The 12,506-nt window shown below is 31.8% G+C and overlaps 1 long non-coding RNA gene, 3 other non-coding genes and 2 pseudogenes across 4 annotated transcripts; 1 reads left to right on the plus strand and 5 right to left on the minus strand.

Annotated features, from left to right (window-relative positions):
- Positions 1-5,197: 5,197 nt before the first annotated feature.
- On the minus strand, positions 5,198-5,390 carry LOC141715548 (U2 spliceosomal RNA). The gene has a single exon (XR_012572306.1). It is a non-coding gene; the product is annotated as a U2 spliceosomal RNA (small nuclear RNA).
- Positions 5,391-5,953: 563 nt separating this feature from the next.
- On the minus strand, positions 5,954-6,147 carry LOC141716491 (U2 spliceosomal RNA). The gene has a single exon (XR_012573199.1). It is a non-coding gene; the product is annotated as a U2 spliceosomal RNA (small nuclear RNA).
- An 805-nt stretch (positions 6,148-6,952) lies between these two features.
- LOC141715889 (U2 spliceosomal RNA) lies at positions 6,953-7,137 on the minus strand (annotated as a pseudogene).
- Positions 7,138-7,697: 560 nt separating this feature from the next.
- LOC141710712 (uncharacterized) lies at positions 7,698-10,169 on the plus strand. Its single transcript, XR_012571025.1, has 3 exons — positions 7,698-8,924; positions 9,048-9,185; positions 9,291-10,169. It is a non-coding gene; the product is annotated as an uncharacterized LOC141710712 (long non-coding RNA).
- LOC141716262 (U2 spliceosomal RNA) lies at positions 7,722-7,907 on the minus strand (annotated as a pseudogene).
- LOC141715317 (U2 spliceosomal RNA) lies at positions 8,260-8,453 on the minus strand. The gene has a single exon (XR_012572084.1). It is a non-coding gene; the product is annotated as a U2 spliceosomal RNA (small nuclear RNA).
- Positions 10,170-12,506: the final 2,337 nt, after the last annotated feature.

Below are 12,506 nucleotides of genomic sequence, written 5' to 3' on the forward strand. Positions count from 1 at the left end.
GAATAATTTTCACAGGTCACAATGATTTATGTCACGTGGATGTATTTGTAACCCGCATTTTCACAATAATTTATATCACGTGGGTATATGTGTAAACCATATTTTAAATATTAAATTGATAAACATTCATTCTAGATATTAAATTTGCTCCCATGTATTTATAAAAATAACCCCTTGTAGTGTATTTGTTCTAACCTCTATTGTTACCTATCTATATTTAATATTTTAACTCTACTGTAAAAAAAACTCTTTACTTTTTAATTAACCTGTTGAAGTTATGTGACAAAAAACCACATGCATATAATAAGTTATTGCTAAAAAATTTCTTAGGTCACAATAACTTATGTCACTTGGATGTATATGTAACCCGCATTTTCACGACATATCATGTGGGTGGATATAGTGCTGCACCTGACCTGTTTTGGGCCAGTTTCGAAAATTTAGTAACACAACTTGTTTAGTTCCGGAAGAAATGGGAGGAGGCAACAGAAATCCTGAGTTTGAAAATTTTCAAATGCATTAATATCAAAAAAGAAAATTATAATCCAACTCTATTATATGAGTGATGGTTGGGTCGGGTAGGGTTGAATAAAAATAATAGTAGATAATAAAAAAAATGTTACATACAAGAAATAATTGATCGTTCAAATTATTACAGGTTTATTAAAACAAGTATAAAGATATTTTATACCGCAGTGTAAAGTCAACTCTCAGAAAAACAAGTAAGTGAAAAGTTAAAGATACAGTCTTGATTGAAACAACATAAATTCTTAATTTTACGATCTATCATAATTTACTTTTGCTCATAAATATATGATAAGTATAAATACAATAACCAATTAAACATCTTTCCTTTCCTCTTTCCCCGAATGTTTAATATAATAGTTTGTGAAAGTACGTTATTATAGTGCAACTCATAGTTTACTTCATATTAACCAATTAAATTAGTTTAATATAATAATTTGTGAAAGTACCTTATTACAGTGCAACTCATAGTTTGCTTCATATTAACCGAGTCAATGAAAATGAGTTGGGTTTAATAATTAGACCGGGTTGGATTGGGTTAGAGTTTTAAAAAGTTAAAATAAAATTTGAACCAACCCAATATAATCGGCCCAACGGAAATTTAACCCTACTAACTCACAAGTTTGAATAATTCGATTTGGTCGGCCCAATTAAAGGTTGGGTTGGATTTAACGGGTTCGTTAACCCATAAGCAGCCTAGGTGTATGTATAAACCGTATTTTATTTTAAATATTAAACTGATAAATGTTCATTCCAGATATTTATTATTTATACGTAAAACGCATCTCTTGCATTTATGCATCCTGCAATGCTGAGACAAGTATAAAGTAGTAGTTTCACTAGTAAATTAACCTTTTTCTTCACATGTTCTCAATAAACATGTCATGAAGAAAAACAATTAGTTCATTTATGAAGGGGCTTTAGCAAGTTATTATCTTTATTATTGTGTTAACTCCAACCATCCTTTATATTTGCTCTATATTTATATTTTAGAGAAAATTGGGTATGGGATTAACCTTAGATATCTTATCTAAAATTATAATATTTTTTCATATAAATGCTCGATAGTATTTTTGTTTTAATTAAATCTGCTCCTATGTATTTATAAAAATAACGCAGTAGTTGTAGTGTATTTGTTCTAACCTCTACTATATCTGTTGTAAATAAACCGAACTCGAACGAATTCAGACGAACTTTTAATGAAATCAGACAAAATTTTAATGAACCGAACATTGTTCGGTAATCCTATCGGACAAAATTTCTTGTTCGAACTCGAGTTCGGTAATATTCGAACTGAATACGTACTGTTTGCGAACAAATCGAACCGAATCGAATACTATATGTATTTTTTTAAAAAAATATTTTAAATATTATTTTAGGTTAAAAATTATATCAAACTATTAATTAAATATCTTTTCACCAATAAAATATTTATTTAAAATAATTATAAAATATAATTCATATATTATTAATAATACTTATATTATTTATATATATAATATAATAAATTTACTATTTTTTCGAACCGAACTCGTGTTTAACGAATTAAATGAAGTAGAACCAAACACGAACCGAACTCAAGTCAAACACCTTAAAAGTTCGGTTCGGTTCGTTAAAATTATCGGACAAGAAACATTGTTCGAATTCGAACGAACCGGACGAGTTTAACGAGCAATTTTGATCATTTACAGCCCTACCGAACGGTGATTTTAGGGCCAACAATCTATATATTTTATATTTTAACTCCACTATAATAAAAACTAGATTAGGTCCCGGGTAATTGCCCGACTATTTTATATTTATTTTATTTAAATTAACATAAAAAAATTATTAGTATAGATTTTGAGCGCATAACATACTTTAAGTTGATTTAATTAATTTAAATAGATTATTGACATATTCGAGATTTTTTCAAATAGATTTAATGAAAATTCTAAATATTTAATAACTATGATATGTAAAATAAGTAGTATATACGCATATTAAAAATTAAAATTGTAATAAATATATTTTGACAATATATATTTTAAATAAATTATCTTAATAAATATTATTGATGAAAGATAAGAAATTGTGAAATTAATAGTAGCGAAAAAAGGAAAGAAAATCAGGGAAAATTAGGATATTTTTTAAGAAAATTAATATATTTGATTGTTGAGTAATTTAAATAAAAATACTAATGAGAACCAATACTTTGAGATACGGTGAGAAGTGAGAATTATTGAAAATGGAGAATTAGTGGAAATATAAATGGAAGAAGGAATTCGTTGGAGAAAAAATTAGTGAAAATTGATGAAAATATAATTAATGCAATGCATCTAATAATTTTGAAGAATAATAATAATAAAAAAAGATGATATGTGTCCTCTTTTAAAGGAGAGAATGCGAAGTGTACTCTTTTAAGGAGAGAGTGATATTTGAGTATTTTATTTTACTTTATTTTAGATTAGAATTCAAATGGTGAAAGAATAAGAGGGAAACCATATTTTATTGATAAAATTAAGTTAAGCTGCGCTCTAGAGTTTTGAAATAGAGAGAAGAGAGAAGAATTTTTTTTAAAATTTTTATTTATTTCCAAGACGTCTTCCCGAATTTTTTAGGAAAATTTTCTATAATTTTTCTCAAATACATTCTTTAAAAAAATGGAAAGATTTGGGAAAATTCTCTCACATTATTATTTTTTCTTTTAATTCATTTTTCTTTTTCCTACACGAACTTGGGAACACACGAGTGACTCATCTTCTTCTGTTATTTCTTTTCTCTTCTCTTTTCTCTTAAAATATCTCGAGAGCATTCTCTTGTAATCTCTTACGCACTAAGATTCTTGTCTCAAAATAAATGATTTTTTTTATAATTTTCATGTATTATTGTGAAAGTGAATTTTTTAATATTAGAGCAAAAATTAAAGAATGTTCTAAAATATTATCCAAACTATAATTTAAAGCTTCTTGGACAAATAAATTATCCATCATCATTCTAGCGGTGCCTCAAAATATTAGTACATAAATCACAATTTACATGTCTCATTTGTCAGGCAATAATGTGCATGTCCCGTATCATTTCTTTCAATATCTTTTACCCATCACCCACCTTTCCCTCTTTCCCTCTTATTATAATTCAAATATATTATTATTTTAATAATAAAACACAAACAACTTATATATATCACGCAATAGAATAATTAATTTAATTCGACATTTATTAGAGGCAGTTGTGCAATATTTTTCAAATAAACATTTATATAAAAGTAAAATTGGTCTATGTACAATTCTCTAAAAAATCAAATAAAATGAGACGGAGTGGTTAAAAATGCAACCATCCATGTTTTTGTTAAGTACTCCCTAGCTTTCAAAGTAACTGTCCACATTTGAAAAAAAATTATTTCAAAATTCATCCGTTACTTGGTTATGGTGAGTTCATGAGATGCTTTTTACTATAACATCTGTAGCCAGTTCAAACACTAATTAATAAACATTACAAGCCCTAATTTATACATTACAAGCATCCCTTACTTGGTTGTGGTGAGTTTCAAAATAGTTTGTTGTTACACTAATTTATACATTCCAACATCTGTAGCCAGTTTCTCTACTTACATGACATAACTCTTATATCTTCGGTTGTAGTTGAAGCAGCTCATTCCAGGGCTTACAACTGGTCCAATACCTTTACTAAGGAAGAGTGGTCCAATACCTTCACCAAGCAAAAATGTTGGCATACCGTTACCTGAGACACTGGAACATTTTTATTTCGGGGGGCGGGCTTGATAAAGCTAGTCTTGATTAAAAATTATATTTAGAATCTTACATGAGTATGATATTGCTAATGAACTTGCTAGCACAACTTATTGTTTAGACCATCTTAGTCAAATGACCAAGAAAATCTGGATGCAAGGATGAAATAATTAGAAACCTTAAAAAGAACTATCATGCTATCGGTGCTAGATTAAGGAAAAGAACAGTTACAAGGGAATAACAAAAGTTGAGATGTGACTTGTGAGGATAGGGGGGCTTATAAATGAAACGAATTGATAACTAACTTCATAACATTTTTAGAGAAATTACAGTGGTTGCCTATTCTATATTAATTTTTGTGAATATTTCAAGAGAGGAATAGATCTTCTGGGAATGGATCAACTTTGCTGTCAACCACCAATCTTGTTTAGCACTGAACACATTAAAAATAGAGCTGTTGAGGTACGCTTGACCTTTGCAATAGTGCAGTACATGGGCAACACTTGAAGACTCCAATAACAAGCTAGTTGAAATAACATTTAACACTATTTAGACAAGCAGATATCAGATATTATACTTATAAGAACATATAATAGAATTAAACTTATAAGAACAAATACTACACCCAATCTTAGCAAGCAACAAATGTACGAACAAAAGGCACAAATATGAAAGAACATAATACTTTAAATTAAGATGCAGCAAATCACATAAATCCCGACAAAAAGACCTCGTTAGAGTGAATTTATACAGCTAAAAAAGGGATCTCATTAAAAGAAAACAGTTCCTTGTTAATATCTAATTTATTAGAACATAATGTTAGTGCACTTTAAATATGCCGTCTTCTCATGTTTACACAATAGTAATACATTCAGAAATTATTACAAAACAAGTACCAACAACAAAATATGTTTGAACGCTAAAAAAATGAGATATGATTGGTGGGGTGCGCCAACTTTGCAGCAGTGCAGTGCATGGACAACGCTTTAGGAATCCTATAGCAAGCTATTGCAAAAATATCCCCTTAAAAACTAATATCTAATATCACATTGAACACATAGCCCACATATCAGATATTAAACTGATAATAACACTTCCTACTCTGAATCTTAGCCTTTTAGGCTTTCAAGGGTTTTAAATGTTCGTCCCAGACCATTAATTATACATAAAATGGAACTCGTGCGTTTCTGCATCTTGCAGTGTGGGACAAGCACAAAAAACTAATTTCACTACTAAATCAACTTTTTGTTAACCGGTACTCAACAAACAAAAACTACATGGAACCAAACCAGGGCTCTTAAGTATAGGATTTTCATGCATAAATTACTATATAATATATATTATAAAAGTAAATTTGAATTAATTAATGGTGTAGTTAAGATAGCAACCAACCTCTCAAGTTATCAATCTTGCTTGTATTTTTGTAATCATGATTTTTGGGTTATCAAAGCCCTACATCAAATCACATAAATCCCGACAAAAAGACCTCATTTGAGTGTATTTATACATCTAGCAAAGGGCTCTTATTAAAAGAAAATGATTCCTTGTTAATATCTAATTTATTAGAACATAAAGTGACTGCACCTTAAATATGCGTCTTCTCATGCTTACACTATAGTAATACATTCAAAAAATATTATAAAATAAGTATCAACAACAAAATATGTTTGAACGCTAAAAAAATTGTGAAATGATTGGTGGGGTGCGCCGGACCTTTGCAGCAGTGCAGAGCATGAGCAAAGCTTTTGGACTCCAAAAGCAAGCTATTGAGAAAATCCTCCCCTTAAAAAATATTTTAATATCACATAGACAGGTAGCCTATATATCAGATATTAAACTGATATGAACAAATACTACACTCCATCTTAGCTTTTTAGCCTATCGAGGGTTTTAAATTTTCGTCCCAGACCATCATTTAAACATAAACGGAACTGGTGCGTTTCCGCACCTTGCAGTGTGGGACTAGCACATAAAAGAATTTTCACTACTAAATCAAATTATCAAATTTTCGTTAACCAGTGCTCAACAAACAAAAACTACGGAAACAAACAAGGCTCTTATGTATTGGACTTTGGTGCATAATTTACTATATAATATATTTTATAAAAACTCAATTCGATTTAATTAATGGTGTAGTTAAAATAGCAACCAACCAGTCAAGTTATTAATCTTGTTTTTTAATCATGGTTTTGGGTAGCAAAGCCCTAAATGTAGTGATTTTAGCAAACCATATAAATTCCGACAAAAAGACCTCATTAAAGTAAATTTATATAGCCGGAAAAGTGCTCTAATTAAAAGAAAATGGCTCCTTGTTAATATCTAATTTATTATTATTAGAGAATAAAGTCAGTGCACTTTAAATATGCGCCTTCTTAATCTTACACGATAGTAATATATTCTATAAAATATTACAAAACAAGTACTCTGTTTTTTTATTTGTCGTTTTGACTGTTGCACACGTTTCAATGTATTTTGACCGGCTAGTTAGAAATATAATTTTAAAAATTTTCTTTTTGTGAATTAAATTATAAGTTGTCTGCTTTTATTTACAAAAAGAAAATTTTACAAACGATAATTTTAACTAGCCGGTCAAAACACATTAAAATATATGCAAAAGTCAAAGTGACAAATAAAAAAAAATAGAGGGAGTATAAACAACAATATATGTTCGAATGCTAAAAAACTGAGATATGATTGGTGGGTGCGCCAGCTACAGCACTGCAGGGCAACACTTTAGGACTCCAATAGCAAGCTATTGAGAAAATCCTCCCTTACAAAACTAATTTAATATCACGTGGATACGTAGCCCACATTTCAGATATTAAACTCTTAAGAACATATACTATAGTCAATCCGACCCATTTAAGGCTATCGAGGGTTTTAAATGTTCGTCCCAGACCATTATTTATACATTACACGGAACTCGTGTGTTTGTGCATCTCGCAATGTGGGACAAGCACAAAAAAGTACTTTCACTACTAAATCAACTTTTTATTATAACCGGTGCTCAACAAACAAAAAGTATGGGGAAACAAACAAGGGCTCTTATGTATAGGACTTTGGTGCATAAATTATTTTATAATTTATATTATAAAAGTCAATTCGATTTAATTAATGGTGCAGTTAAGATAGCAACCTCCCAGTCATGTTATCATTTTTTTTTGTATTTTTTTAATCATGATTTTGGGTAGCAAAGCCCTACATGGCTACAACATGTAGTGATTTTAGCAAATTACGTAAATACCGACAAAAAGATCTCATTAGATTGAATTTATACAACTGGCAAAGTGATCTTATTAAAAGAAAATGGTACCTTGTTAATATCTAATTTATTGGAACATAAAGTTAGTGCACTATTAATATGTGTCTTCTCATGTTTACGCAATAGTAATATTTTCTGAAAATATTACGAAATAAATATCAACAACAAAATATGTTAAACAATAAAAATTTGAAATATGATTGGTGGGGTGCATCAGGCCTTTGCAGCAGTGCAGTGCATGGGCAACGCTTTGGGACTCCAATAGCCAGCTATTGTAAAATCCTCCCCTTCAAAAAATTAATTTAATATCATGTGGACACGTAGGCCACATATCAGATATTAAACTGATAAGAACATATACTACACTCAATTTTAGCCTTTTAAGCTATCGAGCGTTTTAAGCGTGTGTCTCATACCTTTATTTATACAAAACAGAAATCTTGCTTTTCTACATCTCACAATGCGGGACAAGGACAAAATAGTACTTGAACTAATAAAATCAGCTTTTCATTCAGAAGCGCTCAACTACCACAAACTCTGTGAAGACATACTAGGCCTTTTATGTTTATGTTTAGGACTTTATTTTTAGTGAATAATTATATTATTTACATCACTAATGTTAATTCAATTCATGTTATAATGTATTTAAAAAAACAACGAAACCTTGGCAAAAAAAAAATAAGCAACCAACCAGCTTCTTGGTCATGTTATCAATTTTGTTTTATCTAATTTTTTTATGTTTTATTTTGGTCAGGCCTTTGCAGCAGTGCAATGCACATGCAACGCTTAAAGACTCTAATAGCAAGCTATTGAAAAAAATCCTCCCCTTAAAAATTAATTAAATATTATGTGGACACCTAACCCATATATAAGATATTAAACTGATAAGAGCATATACTACACTCGATCATAGCCTTTTAGGCTATCGAGGGTTTTAAAATGTAATTTCACTGTTAAGTTAGTAATACAGAGTCAAGTTATAAAAAACAGTAGTGGATAACAAACCACAAGAACAAAATCGTGCTCACCAATTAATCATAATTAGAGTTCCTAAACCAAAGATCCTAACCAAACTTACTCAAATATATGTGAGATAAATTGAAAGTTATTTGAAGAACAGAAAGAAAATTCATACTCTATCATGTTTGTGGCAACTGGAAAGAAAGCATATTAAATGAGGCCTAAGCAAAATAGCATATTTATAATGAAAACTGTAGTCAAGTCACTACAAATAATGTCCATAAAAGCGGCCAACAAGAAAAGTTAAAAGGTTTTCCTGACCTCTTTATAGATTTTGATTATTAATCTTCACAGTTCAGAAGGCGACTGTTCCTTCATACCAGCCATTCCAGATTTCCAGATAGGGAAACTGACCCAAGCGCGGAAGCATCCCTTGCTTGGTTGTGGTGAGTTCATGAGATATTTTTTACTATAACAAAGTAAGTCCAGTTGACAAAAACCTTGGCCTTCCCGATTTCATCAAACAATCTTGAAAAACAAGCCATCCAACGGACTTTTGTCACATGCAGAGATGGACTGAGTGGAACTACGTAGTCAAAGGAGTACTGTCATCAGGTTTGAGAAGTGAAAAAAGATAAAAATTCGAAGCAATCTGCTCCTCCCATTCCGTCCCTTCTAAAGGAAAACTGAAAAGAGCACACATAAGGGTAAATAAGTGACACAAAGAAAATAGTCTTTTGCTACACTAATTTATACATTACAACATCTGTAACTGGTTTCTCTACTTACATGCCATAACTCTTATATCTTAGGTTGTAGCTAAAGCAGCTCATTCCAAGCCCTACAACTGGTCCAATACCTTCACCAAGGAAGAGTGGTGACTACGAGACTTTGCTTTGCACCTCATAAACATGACAAGCAAAAATGTTGGCATACCTTTGCCGAGATACTGGAACATTTTTATTTCGGGGGGCGGGCTTGATAAAGCTAATCTTGATAAAAAATTGTATTTAGAATCTTACATTGAGTATGATATTGCTGATGAACGTTTTTGTTAGGAATACATGTGCATTAGTTTGATGATATGTTTAACAAAACACTTAAGTAGAAATCTAGTGTTTGTAGCCTCAACGGATAAGACCACTTTGGCTATCCGTTGATGGTGTAGCTTTACTTAGAAATAAGTCTAGTGTTGTAGCACATTTCAGTCTCTGAATTTGAGATATAATTCTTAAATATTGAGGGAAATTATAAGTCATGTTGACTACTAAAGGATATGCAGATAGGAAGGCCAATTATAAATATTTCATGCCTTGTAATTTTGTATAAATGAAATGGTGTCAATGGATAACTTAAAGACCTTCAACGGATGAGAAACAAAGCTTCAACGGATGAGAAACAAAGCTTCAACGGATGTCTCTAAAGCTTCAACGGATAACATCCTTCAACGGATGAGTGCATCAACGGATAGAGCTTCAACTTCTAACACATCAACGGATAAAGCCATCAACGGATGAAGGCTTCAACGGATGTTCTGTTAAATAGCAGTTGACAAGTGGTAGTTGTACCTACAAACAGAGGCACATGGGTTGACAGAGACAACTGAGATGTGGTAGCCTATTTCAGGAACATCAGAAAAAGCAGCCGTTCTACTCTAGTATAAAGAGGCAATAGTCAACAATGCACTGGAGTAAAATGGAGAAGAAACAAGTGGAGAACTTATTTTATTATTGTACTTTTTATCTTTGTCTTCACTTGTAAACTTGGTGTTATATAAACCAAGTAGCAGCTAGTAATTAGATAAGAATTTTTCCAGAGCTCTTTAGAAAAATTTTGAGAAAAATTATCTAGTTTGTACTAGGATGCAGCTGTGATCAACTTCTTGAATCACAGATTTTCTGAAATACCATCTCTGGTGGAAGAACAAATCCACCAGAAAAGTTTTTAAGGTCTGTTGTGTTCTGTACTTTTGTGCTTGAATATATATCTGTCTGTATTAGCTTAAAGCAATTCACACACTTGTTTATCTTAAACACACAGCCTTTGAAACTGCTCAAAACTTGAAAAAGTTTTGAGATTTACATTCAACCCCCCTTCTGTAAATCTCATTGTTAGTTCACTAGGAATAACAATTGGTATCAGAGCAGGCTCTTGACACACAAAGAGTTTAAAGTTCTTGGAAACTAACAAAGATGAGTAAGAAGGATATTGGAGTAAAAATCCCAGTTCTTGACAAAGACAGTTATCATCATTGGAAGGTGAAAATGCACTTTCATCTACTCTCCCAAGATAAAGGTTATGTAAACTGCATTGAGAATGGTCCTCACATTCCCCACAAAGTAGCCACAGTTGCTACAACCACAATTGTTGTTGGTCAATCCATTCCAAAACCTAGAGCAGAATGGACAATGGAAGACACAGAAGAAGTCCACAAGGATAAGAAGGCTATGAACATTTTGTTTAATGGTCTTGACAAGGATATGTTTGATAATGTGATAAATTGCACAACTGCCAAAGAGGTTTGGGACACAGTTCAGTTACTGTGTGAAGGTACAGAACAAGTAAAAGAAAACAAAATGCAGCTTCTCATTCAACAGTATGAGTATTTTCATTTTGAAGAAAATGAATCTTTAAATGACACATTCAATAGATTCCAAAGGCTGTTGAATGGACTGAAGCTGTATGGTAGAGTGTACCAGGTGAAGGATTCAAATCTTAAATTTTTAAGATCCTTGCCAAAGGAATGGAAACCCATGACTGTCTCCTTGAGAAACTCTCAAGATTATAAGGACTTCACTCTTGAAAGATTATATGGAATCTTGAAGACTTATGAACTAAAGCTGGAACAGGATGAGGTATTGGAGAAGGGAAAAAAGAAAGGAGGTTCAGTTGCCTTGGTAGCTGAAAATGAGAAAGAATGCAGACAAGAAACTGTGAGATCAACATTAAACTCCAAAGATGGCACAAGCAAATCAGAATCAAGCAAGGGGAAGGAGCAAGTTGCTGAGAATGAAGACAACTCCAGCCAAGATGACTCTGATGGTATTGATGAGCATCTTGCATTTCTGTCCAGAAGATTTGCAAAGATGAAATTTAAGAAAAATACTAGAGCCACTAAACCTCATAAGAACATGGTGGACAAATCCAAGTTCAAGTGTTTCAATTGTGGTATAAGTGGACACTTTGCAAGTGAGTGCATAAAGCCAACTACTGAAAAGAAGAAATTTGACCAAGTAGATTACAAAAAGAAATATTTTGATCTGCTCAAGCAAAAGGAGAAGGCTTTCATTACTCAAGAAAAAGACTGGGCAGCTGATGGAGAAGAAGAGGATGAAGATGTGGAATATGTCAACTTGGCTCTCATGGCTGATTCTGAGGAAAATGAAGTTAGTTCATCAAGCAACCAGGTAATCACTACTGATTTAACACAGCTTACTAAAGAAGAGTGCAATGATGCTTTTAATGACATGTCTACTGAATTGTATCACTTGCGTGTGTCTCTTAAATCTCTTGCTAAAGAAAATAGTAGGATTAAAGAGAACAATCTGTTTTTAAGTAATAGAAATGCTGTGTTAGAAGATAAGTTGATTGACCTAGAGAAAACTAAGCTACATTGTATATCTGTTGAAAATGAACTAGCTGAATCTGTTAAGAAAGTAGAAATACTTTCTAATCAATTAGGGAGAGAGCAAGAGGTGATTAAAGCCTGGAAGACATCTAGGGATGTTAGTGCTCAAATTGTCAAGGTCCAAGGAATTGAATCATTTTGTGAGACTGCCTGGGATAAAAACAAAAAGAAAATAGAATTAATTGATGGGATGTCAACGGATGTGGAATCAACGGATGATGAAAATTATCCGTTGAAGGAAGAAAAGGAGCATCCGTTGAAGGTTCCTCAATTAAAACAGGCAGATGTTTCTAACAGTGAAAAACTAAAGAAACTCAACAAAAGTTTGGTTCAACTTCCAAGAACTTTGTCAAAGAAGAAGCAAGCACATCCAAAGATTTCAGTAAGGTGAATATAGGAC

This window comes from Apium graveolens, chromosome 3 (assembly GCF_009905375.1).
Source record: "Apium graveolens cultivar Ventura chromosome 3, ASM990537v1, whole genome shotgun sequence".
Taxonomy (NCBI): Eukaryota; Viridiplantae; Streptophyta; class Magnoliopsida; order Apiales; family Apiaceae; genus Apium; species Apium graveolens.